This window comes from Erpetoichthys calabaricus, chromosome 5 (assembly GCF_900747795.2).
Source record: "Erpetoichthys calabaricus chromosome 5, fErpCal1.3, whole genome shotgun sequence".
Lineage (NCBI taxonomy): Eukaryota > Metazoa > Chordata > Cladistia > Polypteriformes > Polypteridae > Erpetoichthys > Erpetoichthys calabaricus.
Window position 1 is genome coordinate 186020970 of NC_041398.2, and position 9373 is coordinate 186030342.

At 43.3% G+C, this 9373-nt stretch overlaps 1 protein-coding gene across 3 annotated transcripts in view; it reads left to right on the forward strand.

Moving 5' to 3' along the window:
* LOC114642632 (centromere protein C-like) overlaps positions 1-9373 on the forward strand; it is a 266767-nt gene that overhangs the window by 196985 nt on the left and 60409 nt on the right. The window lies entirely within an intron of this gene.

Consider the following 9373-nt stretch of genomic DNA (forward strand, 5'->3'; position numbering starts at 1 on the left):
CAAGCCATACTGACATTTTTTTTAATTGGTGCAGACAGTGTTTTTTGTTTTTTTGTGTGTTTTTTTTTAAAAATGAATCTGCTTTTTATGCCAGATTACCTTGGAAGTCTCAAATGATTTAGAGCAAAATTAGAGCAAACATTGGCCATAAGTACAAATGGCCTCAACTCAGTTGGTCGTAAATCGGCGTATGACTGTTGTAGATGCTTCATAAAATAAATGGACAGCAATAATACTTAGTACTGTATTTAAAAATATTTTAATAGGGAGTAGTCAGTTTGTTTTGTTTTATGTGGCTTTTTGACACAGTAAATTAAATAAGTGGAACATCTGACTATAGCCTTAGTATGTTGGAAGTACATCTCATTTGCAATTAAATCTTAAATTGCTTGCAAAATAATTTCAAGATACCCTTACATTAGGATAACAAATATTAATATTAAGCCAAAGTAAATTATGTGTGAGACTACTGTATGTTCAGCCTTTAAGATTGCCTGGCTGTGATCTGGATGATATTTTAAATGGTCACCTAGGTGGTTTTATTGCCATTTTGTGGAATAGCAAACTAAGAATTATAGTGATGTTCTGATAAATTGATTGTCTGGCAATCTAATTTGGCAGATTTTTCACTACAAAAGACTTGGATCAGGGATTGGTAAATTGGCTGAAAACAAAAAGCTATTCTTTTCAGCATCTGCTTTTCTAAGCTTTACAGTAATTTTCTTGAAGTACTCCTTCACACAAGGTTTTACGGTAGCTGAGCTACAAACGTTTATAAACAGAGAGCAGTAAAGCTGATGTTACTAGAATTAGACAAACAGTGAGAAAGCTACTTTAATGAATTCAGACCTTTTTATTTTGTCCTTTAATTAAAAAGAAACACCGCTTGTCTGAGTGTGGTCGGTGAGCAAGCTTGCATTCAGGTGTACACTTAATGACTGTTATTTCTTTTTTATTGATTTATTTATTAGTTTTTTTCGATTTAGTTGACTAATCTAATGACTACCTTGTCAATCAATGTAATAAAAAGTTTGATTACTCCATTAGAAATCCTAACAAATATCAATCTGTATTACTAACCGAGAATAAACCGGATATGGACGCAGGGACACGGCGATGGGACCATGAGACGTACTGCGCAGGCGCGCGTCTCATAAACCGCAAGCGAAGTCGTACCCACCGCGAACGAAGGAGTCACGGCCCAAGAACGAAAGAGCTCAACTAACGTGAATGAGAAATGAAGCAACAACACACCCATAGCTACCACTAACGACACAACCACACAAAAAAGAGGATTCTGCGCTGCACCCCAGAGTCAAATGTGAGAGGCTACGGAGGCCCCACAGGTACCACAAAGAAGGCCCCACAGGTCCACAAAGATAGTACGAAAGGCGCAGGCATCACCGCCATATTGTGAGTGGCACTACTGCGGAGTGAAGTTAGGAATAATGTGCTGCTTGGGATTGTACAAACCGCTGAACGCTTTACACCAAATTCAAACACAATACAGCTCAACGATACAAACACGAGCCCAACTGGATAAGATCAATGAACGCAGGCTCCTACAACGCGCGTCTGAAACTGCGGAAGCAAAGCAGGCACGGGTTCAAAACGAAAGACCACAACTGACGGAGATAAATAATCTCTCCCAAATCTATTTCGGGTTACCCAAGACCAGGGGTTGGCGAGTGAAGCGAACAGGGGGCGGAGCCCCATAGTAAGCAACTATTAAACATTTGTATCATTAGAATGTCAACACTTTATTATGTATTAAGGTGAAAAATGTATGCAAATTCTTCATCTTTCCAAATAAAATAATTCAAGTTCAGGAATAAAGGTTTGATAATAAAAGTAGTGCAGTTTGAATCAGATCACTTCAACATAGCTCAAAATCAATTCAGATAGCATTTCATATTATGTAACAAAAACTAGGGCAATCTAAATCAGATAACACAGAGTCTCCTTTCCCTTTCTCCATCAGTCTGTCCCAGTATGTGACACCTAAATCTGTCCTGAACCATGGAGACAGCAGGGGTTAAGTTGGGCATTACAGTGATAGAATGTAAGCATGTTTACATGTTCAGTAAGTCAGACTTGCTCTTTTCCTTGCCACAATATTCTCCGTTGCTAAAACGTCTCCTTCCCGGTGCCCACATTACTGGGACAGACAAGTATGACTTTGCTAGAAGAGCTAAGGTGGGACACGTTGCTTGAAATTTCTGTACACCATTTGAGTTAGCTCTTTTCCTTTAGATTGGAATGGAACTGAATGCTCTTCCAAATACAGCACATCCTCATTCTTCACAATTTTTCTGTCAGCAGCATTTAATTGGCCACTGTATTCCTCATTGCTGTGGAAATTTCAGTCTGAGCGAAGTAAAGTCTGTTACAGGGACACTGGATTCCCCTTTGAATCTTGTGACTGTGCACAGATTGAATCATTCTGTTTCATCACTGTAAGCATGTTTACATGTTCAGTAAGTCAGACTTGCTCTTTTCCTTGCCACAATATTCTCCATTGCTAAAACGTCTCCTTCCCGGTGCCCACATTACTGGGACAGACAAGTATGACTTTGCTAGAAGAGCTAAGGTGGGACACGTTGCTTGGAATTTCTGTACACCATTTGAGCTAGCTCTTTTCCTTTAGATTGGAATGAAACTGAATGCTCTTCCAAATACAGCACATCCTCATTCTTCACAATTTTTCTGTCAGCAGCATTTAGTTGGCCACTGTATTCCTCATTGCTGTGGAAATTTCAGTCTGAGCTAAGTAAAGTCTGTTACAGGGACACTGGATTCCCCTTTGAATCTTGTGACTGTGCACAGATTGAATCATTCTGTTTCACACTTGTCTGCAGAAGAGGGTCATTGCTGTTTTCGCTTTTGCATGAAAGGCTGGAGCTTGTACTTATAGGACATACTCTGGTGACAAGATTTCCAGAATTGCTGGTCAAGGGCAGCATCAGTAAAGCAAACTTTTTTACCATCATTCCTGAATGTGGTTTCCTCTCCCACCTTGATGCCATTTACTTCGCTGCAGTTGTCTGGAAAGATTTAACATTAATCAACTTAAAGAGTTTTGCTTTTGTATGGACTTTCAGAGATCCTTTATTAGTCGAGGTAGATCAGAACCCAGGATATAAGACTCCCCACTGATGAATATGGTGGCTTGATCAAAGGGCTTTAAAAACTATTTAAATAGTTCCAGTAGACTTCACTCATCACTTGTCAAATCCAAGTAATATTTCCCTTGCTGTATGACCTCTGGATTTGACAGGGTTGCGGTCAAAGGCCATCTCTGCTCCAAGAGGTGACTTATCATATAGTAAGAACTGTTTCACCTAAACGTGGCATCTTGTATCAGTTTATGTTCAGGTATTCCCCAGTGCAGCTCTTTTGCATTCAGCATGCCGCTGGCCAGCTCACTCTTCTTAAAATGTTCTACAAAGCGTCTTGCAGCCCCTGCTGTCTTTCTGACCTGATAATCCTTCAAAGAATAGTTGACTACTACTTGAAGTGTATTGTCAGCACAATGCTAAGAATCAGCTTCATACTTCTCTTCTAAGATCCTCAGAGATCCTACAACATAAATTGAATGATCATTTACAATAGCTAATACATTTTTGAGAGAGAAACCAAACTTCTCTGATGTCTTCTCCACCCAAACAGCAATATTTTCTGCTGTTTGTCAATCCTCAAGCGGCATTGTGGTAGGGCTATATGTCACCTTCCTGTCCTCATTAATGAAGTGGTAGGTAACTTATGAGTATGTCTCTGTGGCCATGTTTGTTTGGGCACTTATGGCGCATGTGTTTTTTTATTTTTTATTTGATTTCACATTTTTGAGAGCTGCCTTCACACTCATTTGTATCCTGATACATATTTTTCCCCATCAGATTTTTAAAGTAGTGCTTGTAGTGTAGTGTAATGTATATACTGATTAAAATGTGTTGATCATCTGACAGAAACCCTCACCCTCCCCAGGAACAAAGATTCTTATGTCCTTAATGATCATCTGAAAGATGCAGTTGGAGAGCTCAGTAGCTATCTGTGGTTTGCAAATAGAATTTCTTTTTTGGAAATACTCAACTGTTTTGATTTGCATTGTCCTTAAAAAGAAACCTGTAAGAGTATTAGTGGTATATTTTACAACTTGTGTCACTTAATTCATAGGGAGTGTATATATGTTGTGAGGGATTGCCGGCCATATATTCCGGCCAACACCTCCAAGCCGCCAGATGGAGCCCTCCTTGCAGCATGGAGGTGCCCCGAATGCCAGCAGGGAATCATGCACCTTGGAGTTTTTCTTCACAGCCCTGCTGGATACCATGGGGGCCACCAGGAGTTGCTGCAGGGAGGCCCAGGGATTTATGCTTTCCGTATAGCCCGGAAGCATTTCCAAGTCACGGGAACGGAAGAAATTATATACTTCCGGGCTGAAGAAAAGGAGAAGTTTTTACCTGACCCAGAAGTGATAGAAAGTCACATAGACTGAGGGACAGAACTACTTCCGGGTCAAGGTCTATAAAAGGATTGTGGGAAATCCCAGACGTTGAGCTGAGCTGGGTGGAAGGGTGGCAACGCGTCTGGGAGTGGAGGATTAATTATTGATTGTATTATTGTGTATTATATGAGTATAGTGGAGTGTAGAGTGCTTGGTGCACATTATTATTATAAAATAAAGTCACATTGGACTTTTATCTGGTGTCTGGCGTCTCGAACAAGGGTTCAAGGGAACGATAGTGCCCTCTATCTGTTACAGTGGCATAGTCGGCAGGATTCTCTAGCGTCTTTTTCAGAGGACCTGTACATAAATTTTCTGGGAACAGAAAACCCCCAAAAAGACAGCGTCAGGACGCTCAAGAAAACCACCATACTCAGTAGGCAGCGCTGCCTAATAGAAAGCCTCCGTAAACATCGGTACGTGATGGGGAAGAAGACTGGGGATCGCCCAAAGGAACAGACCCTAGATGACGCCGAGCAGTTATGGACATACCTGATGGGAATTGAAGAAGACCGAGCAATGATTGATGCCGAGAAGACCCGAGCATTACGGCAGCGGGATGGCTGTCGGGCTTCAGACGTACAAGACAATCTCTATAAAATAAGAGGACACAATCAGAGTCCGGAGGTATGTGCCACAAAAACGTTCGATTCACCGGGACATTATTTTAATTACTTTTCAGAGGCCTGTCTTCTCGTTTCTGACGATGAGTCAGAGATATACTTCCCACCTAGGCAAGATGGCAGCGATGATGAGGAATCTAGCCCATCTAGGAGTCGAAAACTGGGGATCCTATTCAACGAGAATAGTCACGTGGACTATCCCGGAGCAGGCTGGGAACACCTAAAGGACTACAGCCGATCATATGACCATGAGGGTCACCTCCCATTCGCCGAAACTGGGTATGTTATCTCCCCAGACGACGGATTATGGGAAGGAGAAGGTCAACAACAGTCCATAGGTGAGGTTGTCGTTTCCCCAACGGAATTGAGCTCCCAAAAGGGGAAGGGTGAGGCAAGCAAAGCAGCGCTAGCCTTAAATAAAGGTAATGAGGGACAGGATATGACTGAACGGTCCACCGCTAAATTAGAAAAGGCAGATCGCAGTCAGCCAGTGGTGCCACCCCGGCCCTCTAAAATGCAAGACTCCAATTCCCAAGAACCTGTGCGCAACACAGCCGAGCATGTGTCAGGAGCGGACGTGCTCATTGGCTCCCGGCCAGTAGGTAAGACGAACAAGGAAGTAAGCTTGCCTCCGGCCGAAGTAAATAACATTTTGGACTTGCAGGAACTCATGAAGTTGCTCGAGCCCGTATACAGTTTCTTCCAGGTATTGGCTGATGTGAAGAAACAGGTGGAGGAGCTGGAAGCAACGGCCGAAGCACCGCTAAAAAGGATAGAGGATTACCTACGGCGATTTGGTCAGGAGTCTCCTGTCATGATTGATGCAGTGGTACAGGTAAATGTGACCGGTACCGTACAGCATACAGGGACGCAGTGTGATCCGGGCCCGTATTTAATAAGTAGCAGGTGCCAAATCACTGCGTGCCCTACAAGAGAGTGTGGAACGTTGACCGAGTGGTCGGGGGAAGGGCCGATCGAGCTTGAAGCAGCTGGATGGTGCCGCCTCTCGTAGCGATTCAATCTTGAAGACCCTGACCCATTATTATAAATAAATCGAGAGGGGTGCAAACAGTAAAGGGGCTCTCTTTTATTAATAGAGAGACTCAGACTGTGGGAAAGCCCAAGAGTAAGCAGGAGATCCCAAAAATAAAACACGGGTCTCCTGACAAATTAGTAAAGAGACCTGAGAGCACAGAGGCGGCCATAGAACCTCCCTCAGCGGGGAAAAGGGCAGAGACAGAGTTCCTGAGGTGTTTCCAGTCTCGCGGAGGAAGACAACCGGGAGGACAGCGAATCTGCTATAACTGTCGTCGGCCGGGCCACGTATGGCGAAGTTGTCCTCGGAGGACAGGGGATCAGAGGGATACCCGTTACAACGTTCCCCCTGGGTTCTCCAGGGAAGCTAGACAATGTAGCCAAGGCCCGTCTTACAGATCCTCCTAGAGAAAGACATCCCTCGCGGGGCTGGACGCTCTGCCCCACTGTGCTTCGCTGAGGGGAGGGATATGTGAGGGATTGCCGGCCATATATTCCAGCCAACACCTCCAAGCCGCCAGATGGAGCCCTCCTTGCAGCATGGAGGTGCCTCGAATGCCAGCAGGGAATCGTGGACCTTGGAGTTTTTCTTCACAGCCCTGCTGGATACCATGGGGGCCGTCAGGAGTCGCTGCAGGGAGGCACAGGGATTTATGCTTTCTGTATAGCCAGGAGCATTTCCAAGTCACGGGAATGGAAGAAATGATATACTTCCGGACCGAAGAAAAGGAGAAATTTTTACCTGACCCAGAAGTGATAGAAAGTCACATGGACTGAGGGACAGAACCACTTCCGGGTCAAGGACTATAAAAGGATTGTGGGAAATCCCAGACATTGAGCTGAGCTGGATGGAAGGGTGGCAACGCGTCTGGGAGTGGAGGATTAATTATTGATTGTATTATTGTGTATTATATGAGTATAGTGGATGTAAAGTGCTTGGTGCACATCTATCTTACTAAACCACAGTTAATATGTGCACGGCGGATGCACCGAGGCACATGCGCACTGTGGCCTTGGCGCCTGCCCCAGAGTCAAACGCAGCGGCTTTCCAAAACGCGGCGGCTTCCCAGAGTCAGTAGGTGGCGCCCGAACAACACAACCTCTGAGCGCCCAAACAATACAACCTGTACAGCAGGGGTGGGCAAAGTCATTCCTGGAGGGCCGCAGTGGCTGCAGGTTTTTGTTCCAACCCAATTGCTTAATAAGAAGCACTTATTGCTCTAGAAACACTTCTGCTTCATTGTAGTTATCTCCCTCGTTAAGATTTTGAACCCTTATTGCTTATTTAAGTCTTATACAGCTGCATTCTCGGTTTTTAATTGTTCCTTATTAGCAATAAGATGCAAATAACAAAAGAAACCAGCAGTTATCCATTTTGCTTGTTACCCTTTACACCTGTGTGTATTTATCATGCACTGTTTGGTTTAATTAAATATTTGGAAGGAAAGAGAAAAGAAAAAGGTGAAGGATTGAGAATTACCCATCCGTTTTACACTTCAAAGTATTTGGATGATATCCTTAGAATGGAAAAAAAAATCTAGGATATGAGAATGACTTGACATAGCACAGTTAAAGCACTAACAAGCCATGAAATGTAATTATTGGCAAGGATTGTTTTCTAATTAAGCAAATGGGTTGGAACAAAAACCCGCGGCCACTGCGGCCCTCCAGGAATGACTTTGCCCACCCCTGCTGTACAGTCAAACGCAGCGGCTTCCCAAAACGCGGCGTCTTCCCAGAGTCAGTAGGTGGCGCCCAAATAACACAACGTAATGCGCCGTGGCGCCCGCCCCAGAGTCAAACGCAGCGACTTCCCAAAACGCGGCGGCTTCCCAGAGTCAGTAGGTGGCGCCCAAATAACACAATGTAATGCGCCGTGGTGCCTGCCCCAGAGTCAAACGCAGCGGCTTCCCAGAGTCAGTAGGTGGCGCCCAAACAACACAGCCTGTGAGCTACACTTGCTCTAATCCACTGTGCCCATAATATAGATTACATAACGGTCACAGACTCTAACCCAGCGGCTTCCCAGAGTCAGTGGCTGGCACACGAACACCACAACCTGTACATATCTATCTATCTATCTGTCTATCTATCTATTAAACTTGCTGTGCTCCACTCTGCCAGCAGTCGGTGTCAGCAAAGTCAACGGAATCACGTCTCCACAAAACGAAACCGCTTTAGTACAGATATGCTTATGTAATTAAATGCCATTTCCCCAGACGCACCCACCCTCCATGATATGTCATCCATCCAGATATCGGACAGAACAGAAACTGATTGCCATTCTTGGATTTCCGATCAGCTAGCGAATCGCGGGTTTACTTGTTATTATTATAAAATGAAGTCATATTGGACTTTTATCTGGTGTCTGGCGTCTCGAACAAGGGTTCAAGGGAGCGATGGCGCCCTCTATCTGTTACAGTGTATATATTGATAATAGCTAATTAGTATCAAGAAAAGGATAGCCTGTTATAAACTTCACAATAATTGCTGACTGACAATATGTTACCCTGCTTATTATATGGCCTCTTAATAAATAAATTAACACTTTTCACACCATACATTACGTTTCCTCCAGAAAAAAAAAAAAAATTTCTTAACTACTGCCTTGTTGCCGGTAACTGACTGTAGAACGCAGTATTTCACCCATCAGACCTGACAAAAGTAATTGAAATTAAAGGCATTTTCTTGGTGGCGTTTTCATAGGAAATTCTGTGACATTTCCATCATAGATACTTCTTCATAGCTGTTCTGCTGTTATGATATGCCAGTTTACATTTACAAAGCATGCAGAACACTATTATTTGGCTTTTGCTTAACGTTTTCTCATACTTCAGAAGTCTGAGGTCTTTTTCACAGAAGACCCACAGATGAACTAGGCGGTGCCATTTAGAAAATGGTGGAAATGTGGTACGTTATGCATGCCACACAAAAACCCTGCTGCATTTACATACTCTACTAGATCAATTACGTTGACATGCTATAACAGCGCATCTTGTGTTAAGTATAGCAGCTCACAATTTCAATAAGAAAAAGAAGAGCGAATTTGAATTTGGAAACTGCTCCTTAGTAAACAATAGGCTTTTTGGCTTAACAAAATTTGTTTGTGTAAGTTTTGGTAAGGAACAAATATTGCATAATTAAAATGATAATCTATATTTATAATTTCACCTTAAGAATCAGGAATGTCCAGCTGGTAAACTGAAAATAT